Source organism: Lissotriton helveticus, chromosome 12, assembly GCF_964261635.1.
Source record: "Lissotriton helveticus chromosome 12, aLisHel1.1, whole genome shotgun sequence".
Taxonomy (NCBI): domain Eukaryota; kingdom Metazoa; phylum Chordata; class Amphibia; order Caudata; family Salamandridae; genus Lissotriton; species Lissotriton helveticus.
Window position 1 is genome coordinate 187506157 of NC_136073.1, and position 9919 is coordinate 187516075.

Sequence of the window (9919 nt, forward strand, 5' to 3'; positions counted from 1 at the left end):
CACGCAGATCAGGGATAACTTTTAGGTGTGTGAAATCTTTTAAACAATCCCTTGTAAGAAACACTCTAAAGAAAAAGACAGCAAAAGGCACTTGGCTGAGCAAGAAACAGGGGTTCCTTAAGTGTGCCAAGTGCAAAGCATGCCGCTATGGAGTCAACACTGACCAGTACAGATCAGGATTGTCTAATGAGATGTGGAAAATCAGGGGAAAATGTAATTGCAAAACAGATTTTGCTGTCTACGTTCTGCAGTGCCCATGTGGGATGCGGTACGTGGGCAGCACTATCTTAGAGGTGCACAAGCGAGTGTTGCAACATTTGAGGGCAATTAAGAATGGGGACTGCACCTATACGGTGGCCCGCCATTTTGAGTGGTTTCACAATAAAGATGTAGCAGGTTTTACTTACTATGTGGTTGACTCTGTAGAAAAAGAAATCCGAGGTGGGAATGGGGAAAAAAACTCCGCAAGTTAGAATCCCGGTACATTATTGAATTAAATTCTGAACAACAGGAGGGCCTCAATGTGGAAGAGGATATGTAAATGCATTTTTTAAAAAGATGAATTGAAAGAATGAAAAATAAATAATCAGTATGTTTGAAGTCTGCCTCCAATCATGAAATAAGGATACATGTTTTTAAATATAGAAAGTTTTTAATTCCCTAAATAGACAGAGAAGTTGGTATGGTATCCCAGTATTGCAGATTAAAAATGGGTGCGTTTGAAGGGGAAACTGTTGGCTTGGGTATTACAAGACCAAGGTTATTCAGCAGTGTTCATAGGAGAGTATGCTATTTACCCACAGGGGTGAGAATGTATTTAATATTTTGCTAACTCAGGCATAATTCAATTAAAACTCCTTGGCCAAATCCGCCAGGATTTTGGATTGTGGACCTCCGAGGTGATTTATATATCGGGCTGCACAGATGTTGTCTATTTTTAGTAGAACACAACAGTTCGCTCTCTCCTTGTCCAAAATTGGACTGCAAAGGACCCTAACATTAGTTCCAGGCAGTTAATATGGAGTCATTGCTCTTCCGCTGATCATTTTCCTCAGGTGAAGGAGTCCCCACATTGCATTCCTCCGTCAGACTTGCTGGCATCAGATTCTACTACGATATCAGGATCGGAACCAAAAATGGCCCTGCCATTCCACTCATGCATGTGTGCCAGCCACCAACTCATTTCCCCCTGGACCTCCTCCATCAGCGGGGCCTGTTCGCAGTACTGAAGACCCCTGCAAAGGTGGAAAGTCCAGAGTATTTGAAGTGACCTATGAGGTTGCATGTATAGAGGAGGATGAAAGACCTACCACTCATACTATCTGGTATAACGTGGTTGATGGATTGGCCAAGGTGCACCTCAGTTCCCTTCGAATCTCCATAGTCTTCTGTGAAGGAAGATTTTCTCTGTGGAACTGATTACGAACTCCAGAAAGGTAGTCTGTCTGATTGGGTTAGTAGCAACTTCTTTACATTTTTGATAAACCATAAGCCCTCCAGCAAATGGATTGTCATCTGCAACTGTTCGGATAGTCTGCCCGGACACTGATCGAGCATGAGGAGATCGTCTAGATAAATGATCGGATGGGCAAAAAGAAATTCTATTGGTGGCTTGAACACTTTGATGAAACACCAAGGGGCATGAGAAAGACCGAAAGGAAGGATTATGAATTTGTAAACTTGTTTTTGCCAAATGAATTGCAGGAATCTGCAATGAGGCAGGAAATGGGGATTGTGAGGTATGTGTTTTTGAGATCACGACTCACCATCCAGTCCTGTGGCTGCAGCATATCCCACAACATATGGATACCTTCCTTCTTGAAATGACAGTAACCAACCACCCATTAAACTCAGAGAGATTGATCACAGGTCATTGACCTCCATCTTGCTTTTCCACACGGGCAATATTGCTGAGGAATCTCTTTGCGTGTAGGGTGGACTGCGCTATAGCCTGTTTGCGCAGCAGGTCCACCACCTCCTGATCTATCAAGAGGCATGGCCCTCAGAAAAGATCAATGGGAGAGGCTGGGACTGCTGCCCCGGGGAACTGTAAACCTCTATGTGGAACCCATGTACCATTTGAAGGAGCCATGCATTTGAAGTTATCTTCTGCCAATTGTGAAGGAAACGTGCCAATTGACACCCAGGTCTAGTTGGAAAGAAAGGCTAACCCTCACCTGTTGGGTTACCTGGAACTGGACTCTGTTGTTGCCTCATGTGTCAAGACTTCTGTGTGCTCTTTTGGAGGTGAAGAACTCCCCTGGACTTGACTGATCCTGCGAAATGTTCTTGTGGCAGCCTTGGTCTCAGGGAGGGCTTTGCATGTAGAACTGACCGGTCGAGTGTCCCCTTCCTTGACAAAAGTTTTTGGGGTGGAAAATCTTGTTGATGGATGTATGTACTTTATCTAGGAACTTAATGGTTGAGTTGAATTTTCCCAACTCTTTTATAAATAGTTCACCAAAAGGGCCACCATGGGCAATGGGTCCCACCTCAGAGGAAACAAAATCTCCCAGTTTGGGGCCCACCGTGATTAAACAGGATTTTCTCCTCTCCGTAGATAATGCACAGTTTGCATTTCCAAGAAATACCACAGCATGTTGTGCCCATCCTTAGAGAGCCCCAGGCGGTGCAGGTTTACCAGATTCTTTTGCATCATCCGCGGGGTCTAAGATCCTACTCAATGGCCCAATGGCATATAAGAGTTTGTCCAGGCAGGACCTCCAGTATCTATCAAGGCCCTATTTGGGGTTGTGAATATATTTCGCCAGGAAGGTGGCCATCCGGTTGTCTATATTGGGGTCATATTACCTGCCAACGAAGGACACAGACATTCAGCCCAGAGACAGGCTTGCGCCTCCTTCTTGAGGAGCTTAGGGAGACGGTCTGACAGTTACTTAGCAACCTTTGCAGAGAGGGATCATTCTGGTGACCAAGGATGAATAAGATCATCCTGGTCCAACATGTCAGATTGACTCTCAGAGTTGTCCTGGAATGGTATAGGGTTGGAGATTGGGGATGGGCGTCATGGTCTTGAGGGACCAGCCTTATCATTAGAGTCTGCTTGAGAGTCATCATACCCCCATCATGAAAGGCAGTATTAACTAGTAAGTCAGGCGTGGGGTCCAATAGTCCTCCTGGGTCTCCTTCAAGACCGTTAGGCCTGTCAAGGCACACACTCTCAAGGCATTCAAAAGTGCCCAAATCAACTCCTGCATCTGCCATCTGCATTGATGGTCGTTTGTCAGCCTGATCAGGCAAATTTAGGGGATGTCTGGGAGGGAGAAGGAATAAGCAATTCTAATATGGAGCCTTTTTAATGGCTCAATTGCTGATCCCACTGCCTGCTGGATCGATGCATTATCTAATGGGAGTACCAACAGGGTCTCCTCTTCCATGTATTCTCCCTCCATTTAAGGGCAGGGTCCCTGCACACAATTTATAAGCACCTCAAAGGGGATGCGGATGTGGTATTGGGCAATATCAGTGGTTATGGGCATGTTAAATACCGCACAATTGGTTAGGACAGAGTTAATGCCAATGCACCTGGGCAGAGCTCCCAGCTGCAATAACTGGTGCAGGCACACATCAAGAAGTGAGGAGAGAAAAGAAAACTGCTGTACAGACTCATTTGTGTGACAGGCATGTTGCCTCCTAAATATGGAATAAGGGCCATGCAGGGAGTCGAGGCTTCCAAGCACTCCGGGGCATAAGGCTGGCCAGGCACAGTCTCTGTGCGACAGTCATCCACAAGCAGTAATCACTGATGGGAGACGTGCCGCTCAAAGGTAGCACGCTGCTTGTCAGCAGTGCGCCCTCTAAACGGGATAAGGCCCATCACACTCAGGTGGTCCCCGGGTAAAACAAGGAGCCTGCAAATGGAACGCTTAGTCACGTTCCCGTGGCAGAAATGCTGTGAAGGAAAAACAATATTACACAAAGCAATTAAGTATAAGAGAAGGGGCACTCATCTTTTCACCGGAGCAGGAAAGAGAGAAAATTGGAAGGGGAGTCGTTCAATATGAGAATGAGAGAGACTGTTCATTGGCTCAGGTTTTTGCTTCCTTTTCCCTGCGTTTTATGGGAAAGGTAGTTTGTTGATATACTTTGAAGTGCTGGAGCAGGAAAATAAACAAAAATTGAGAATCATTCTCGCTTCCTGTCCTGACATAGAATCAGTAACTCTCATCCTGCTCTAATTAGACTGGGGCGATTTTTAATGTGACTGTGGGTCCAGTGGCTGGTGACTCTTTGAGTCCAGGATTTCTGATGGCAAAGGACTGGATGTGAGGGCTCGAAAGTGGGAGTGAATGATTAGATAGGAAATAAGTTTTCTGAGCCATTACATTAAATGAGTTGTTAATGAATTGTTTGTTTGTCACATATTTGGTTTGTGTATCTGTGAAGTACCATTGTGATATAGAACAACAGCGATGTACACTTGAACAGTAAAATACACTAACCTTTACAACTCTTGACACATTTTTTTTTAAATAAAATATTTTTAGCCTATACTGGAAATCCCATGGTTACCAAGGTGCAAATTATGCAAACTCAGAATGTGGAGCAGGCTCTGAATCTCTCCCTTCTAATTGGGAAGTATGTCCAGGTGAAGAAAGGGAACCTCCACTTGGACTACGTGGATTTGACCGCAGCCTTTGACTGTGTTTCACATTCTAGGCTGTGGTCAATCCTAACTGAACTGGGAGTAGACCCTCCTATAATATCCTTCTTACGCGAGCTGTACTCGGGCGCATCGGCCAGGGTAAGATTTGGGGTGAACGGGGAACTTACTCCCCCCTTTGCAGTTACTAAGGGAGTCAGACAAGGGTGTGTCCTGGTTGAGAAGGCCATGCTAGAGGGGAGTCAGGACTTGCCAGTAATCGCCCGTCGCCCTATTCCTGCGTTACTCTACGCAGACGACGCGGTGATTATGGCACGAACCCCATTACAACTCCAGATCCAGTTAAACTCCTACTGTAAATTCATGGCTTCACTGAATTTAATGGTTAACATTAAAAAAACCTTAGTTATGCATTTTGGTAAAAAGAAATCTAAAAAAAATCGATACTTATCAAAGAAGCCAAGTTGGACTGCACTAAGACATATCCTTACTTAGGTATTTAATTTGATAATACCTCTACTTGGAAACCGGCCATTGTTAGTAGACATCTTTTATTTTTAAGAGCTAATTCTGCCCTAATTGCTTTTGCCCGTAAAATAGGAAAGCCTCCCCTAAAAGAACTTTTGCAAATATACTATGCCAAGTGCCATAGCGTAGCTGTTTATGGCGCTGGGGTGTGGGGCTATATATCTGTAGACACCCTGCAGAGGGTAGAGAACAATTTTATTCGTTATCTTTGGCCGTCCCACAGTGCTCTTCGATGTTTGCTTATCACATTGAACTGGGCATGGATTATATTGCTGACTATATAAAAATCCAGCCAATATTATTGTGGCATCGTATTTGGACAACGGAGAAGTGTAGCTTGACTCGTGTCTTCATTGTAGATTGCTTGGCTCTAGACAATTGGTCAGATGATCCGTGGATGTCCTTTGTCCATAATTTTCTTAGGGATTTGGGCCTTTCTAAATATTTTAAAGAATCTGCAATATTAACTACTGTTACAAGAAAGGCCTTGAGATTGCTATGTCTATCTCATTTAAGGGAATTACGTATGGCCCAAGAAATTAATAAAGCTTCCAATCGCCATATTTTAACTATTCAATGTACTCAGGGCATCCAGCCGTATCATACCTTTTGTCTGACCAGCTATGAAAGATATTTGCTGACACGATTTAGGCTTAATTTGTTTTTTTGTTTGGTCACATTCCCAAGGAGACAGGATTGGTCAACTGTTATTATCCGGTGTCCTTGCGATGGCATCTCAGAACAGTCCAATATTCATGTATTTCTGTTCTGTAAATTCTACGAACTACCACGCAAACGCTTCATTATTCCAATTTTGTTATCTCAAGGACTGAGAAGATGCCACCCCGCCTTTATGGCTTTACAACATTTAGATATAGTATCAAATGCCAAATGTATAGCTATGTATAGCTATGTTTCTTAAAAACTGCCTGAAAATCCGGTCCACATTTGTTTAATTACAATGACTAAAAATCAACCCACCCAGGGCACCCACGATTGATATTACATAAACCAGCAGGTGGAGTCCAAACATTTTATCTAAACTATTGTAGTTATGAATGGCTTTATTATGCGATTGCATATATAATGTTTAATACTATTTTTACTGTATTTTTATGACTGTATATGAAAATGTTTATTATGATTGTTGCTTTTATGATTTTATCCTGTTCTAAAATCGAATAAAGCTTTCTACTACTAAATGAGTTGTTAATGAATTGTTTGTTTGTCACATATTTGGTTTGTGTATCTGTGAAGTACCATTGTGATATAGAACAACAGCGATGTACACTTGAACAGTAAAATACACTAACCTTTACAACTCTTGACACATTATTTAAAAATAAAATATTTTTAGCGGAAATCCCATGGTTACCAAGGTGCAAATTATGCAAACTCAGACTTCTGTCTCTCAATCTCGGTTTTGGAAATATAACTACTGAAACTATACAACCCTTCAACTCACCCTGGAAGCCAGCAACCAGGGGTATGTGGACCACACTGGATGAGTTCTTGGGTCACTATGAACCCCCGTGAGCAACAGGATCACAGAGAGATCTACCAAAAAGGCCTTCTCCACACATGAAGATAGTAGGGTGAGCGAAGTACCCTTGCGCACAACCTTCTTTTTCTTTCTATACACACTTTTTCTTTTCCATCTTTTTACTCACCTTCTCTCCTATAGTAGGACAGTACTAAGGGGGTCATCCAATCATGTAAACCATATTGAGTATTTAAAGCCCATTTTAAGTAGTATCATGATCAGCTCTCCCCACACGGGCATTGTCTCCCAGCTGTCCTCTTTCATGATGATAAAATGTGAAGAGTAATTACAATAACATAGGCAGGTTTTTTTTTTTTTTTTTTTTTTATAAGTTCAAAAGTTTATTTTCAGAGCAGATGTTATGGCCAGGAATAGACATTTAGGACCATTAGGTGGGTGCCCCAACCCACTCGGTGGCCTGAGCAGTAGGGGCAGCAGACCAGTCTTCGGTGCTGGCAGGCTGAGCACTCCAGTCATCTTGAGGTGCTTTTGGGGTAATGGCTATGTCTGTACGCTCAGCTGGGAACTGCTGGATGGGCACAGAGGGCACCTGCACTCCTTCGGACCAGTCAGCCACCTCAGGCTGGGGAATGTCGGGTACGGGCGCGGTCCATTCTCCCTAGAACTCCTCCTTGGTGACGGCCTTTTCTGCTGCTGCCTGTTCTTCCTTTTCAATCTCCTCCGGGTCACGGTAGAAGTACAGATCAGGCATCACTTCCCACGGGTGCTCGCGGGAGATGGTGCCGCGCATGCGCAGCACTTCACGCGCCAGCATCCACCACATCAGACTGACAGAGTGGGCTCCCTTGTTGTTGCAGGGGATGGCGATGTCGACGTAGCGCAGGGGCGAATCCGTGTTGCACAGGGCGATGGTGGGTATGTTGACATAGGAGGCCTCGGTGAGCGGCTGGTGGTCAGCTCGCGGGTCAGTCACCACCAGGAGGCGCGGTTCTCGGAAACCTGCCTGGATCTGGTTGGTGAAGGTTCCAGGGGTGAAGCGGCCGGCAATGGGGGTAGCGCCGCAAGACGATGCAAACTTAAGGACAGCACGCTGCCCAGTGTTTCTGGACGAGATGACGCACACGTCCGCTGGGTTTTCAATAGCGACAATGGCGCGGGCAGTCAGCAGCATCTTCTCCCAGGTGCGTTTTAAGTTTATGATGTCAATTCCATCACTTTTCCTCTTGTAAATGTACTGCTCCATCTGGAAGTCTAGTTGGTGCCTCCCAGGTGGGTCCCGGCAGCGAGGAACTTAAGGACATCCTTAAGGACATCCATAGCCAGCTTTTATTTGTGTGGGAGAGGCAGTGGGTGTTTGACAAAAATTAATGTGTGAATGCTCTACTTCCAGGAATTTCCTTGAACTGTGAAATAAAAGTTTGGTAATGAGCACACCTAGGTTTTGGACCATTCCAACCAGAAAAGGGGTTTGTTTTACAGAAATCAGATATTAAGAAGGATCACCACCAGGTTAAACACCAGAAAAAGGTTTAATAATCATGTTTAGTTAAGCATTCATAGCCATATGAACTAGGCTTAGGCCCTGACTGACACATTTGGGCTAGTTAAAATATATTTGCCAATTGGACGATACTACTGTATATTATTTTTGTACACGTGACACAGAGTAGAACAGGTTTGAGAAGCTATGATATGCAAATACATGGGAACACTCAGGTATAAAAATAAGAGAACAGAGAGCCATGTCCTGCAGAAGACTACCTGAAAAGGTGGAGGTAAAATTATTAAACAAATGTTTACAGAAAATGTTGTTTGCAAATATAAGATTCCTATTTCAACAGCATTTGCCCTCCACCCGATACAACAGATGAAACTAAAACTGGCACTCTTCAGATACTAAGACCCATTTGCAAATCCCTCTTTCAGACCTGTGGTAGGAGATGTGGCATAGTAGCTAGTGCAGCCTACTTTGGAACTGGGAAACATGATTTCAATCCCGTCCTCAGCTCAACATTGTGTGAGTCTGACTAATTGCTTAATCTGCATGTGCCTAAACAAATGTGAAGAATTTGGTTCTCATGTAAAATACTCTGATGCCCTCGGACTAAGGGCCTAATTATGACTTTGGCAGTCTTGGAGGAAGCTGCCATGGCAACACGCTGCTTCACAACTGCCAAAGCTGCATTGACATGCCTGCCGGATTATGACTTTTTTAGTCTCTGGTGGGTGGTTCTTTGGCGGTCCCATGGTGGTGTCTATGAAAAAGGCACCAAAATGGGAGCATCAAAGGCTGTTCCTGCACGGCATGAACTGGTGGTGTCCATGCTGTGCAGGAACTGGGGTGCATGCACACAAGGGGGCACAACATATGGCCCCTGCATGCACCCCATGGCCCTAAGGCAACAAGGCTGTGCAGGGCCCCCTTTGTTTCCTCTCCGAAACGGTTTTCATGGAGGGCTCACTGCCATGAAATCCATGGCTGAGAGGAAACTCGTAATATGCTTGGTGGTGCCGCAGCTGCACAGCCAAGTACATTGCGTCTTCAACACCACTGCAACCACCAGGGATCCCTGATCCCTGGTGGATGTGGTGGTGCCATGGCAGTCTGACCTCCTAACTCGTAATAAGGCGATCAAACCGCCAGTGCGACTGTGCCCACACTGCCACCGTGACTACGGGGGTCCATCAGACTGTCATAGTCATAAATTGGCCCAAAGTTGCTTGTGCTATGTAAAACTGAAAAAATCATCTGTCAGCTCAGTTACTTACATTTCAATAAAGGAGGTATGAAAAGATTCTGCTTCTAGTCTAGCCTCAAAAAAGTCTCTGCAACCAGCTTAGAATATATTCTTAGCAATTAACACATGCTTTCTGATTACCTACCATTGTGAAGTATTTTGTTTAATATAGAAGACTGTTATGTGCAGATATGGGAGAGAGAATTATGACAGTCTTAATGTGAGTAGTGATTGAATTTTCTGAAAGCCAGTGCTAGCTGACATGCATGTGCAACACCAATGCAGCAAAGAAATAAAGAGCGTATTATTTTCAATACAAGTTAGTTAACATGAAAAACATTTAATATGAAAAAACAAAAATGATTAGAAACATATATAGCAATGAAGTGTTCAGGTTAAAACAATGGCACATCTAAATCCAGTTTTAATCTATGAGAGCAGTAGACATGGACCTAGGAGCATTTCTTAGCTCACCCATGATCCACTCAGTCGGGTGTAACTCGATTAAGGTTCTGGTCGAATAAT

At 44.1% G+C, this 9919-nt stretch overlaps 1 pseudogene; it reads right to left on the bottom strand.

Annotated features, from left to right (window-relative positions):
- Nucleotides 1-7068: 7068 nt before the first annotated feature.
- On the bottom strand, nucleotides 7069-7973 carry LOC144798000 (small ribosomal subunit protein uS2 pseudogene; annotated as a pseudogene).
- Between the last annotated feature and the right edge of the window lie 1946 nt (nucleotides 7974-9919).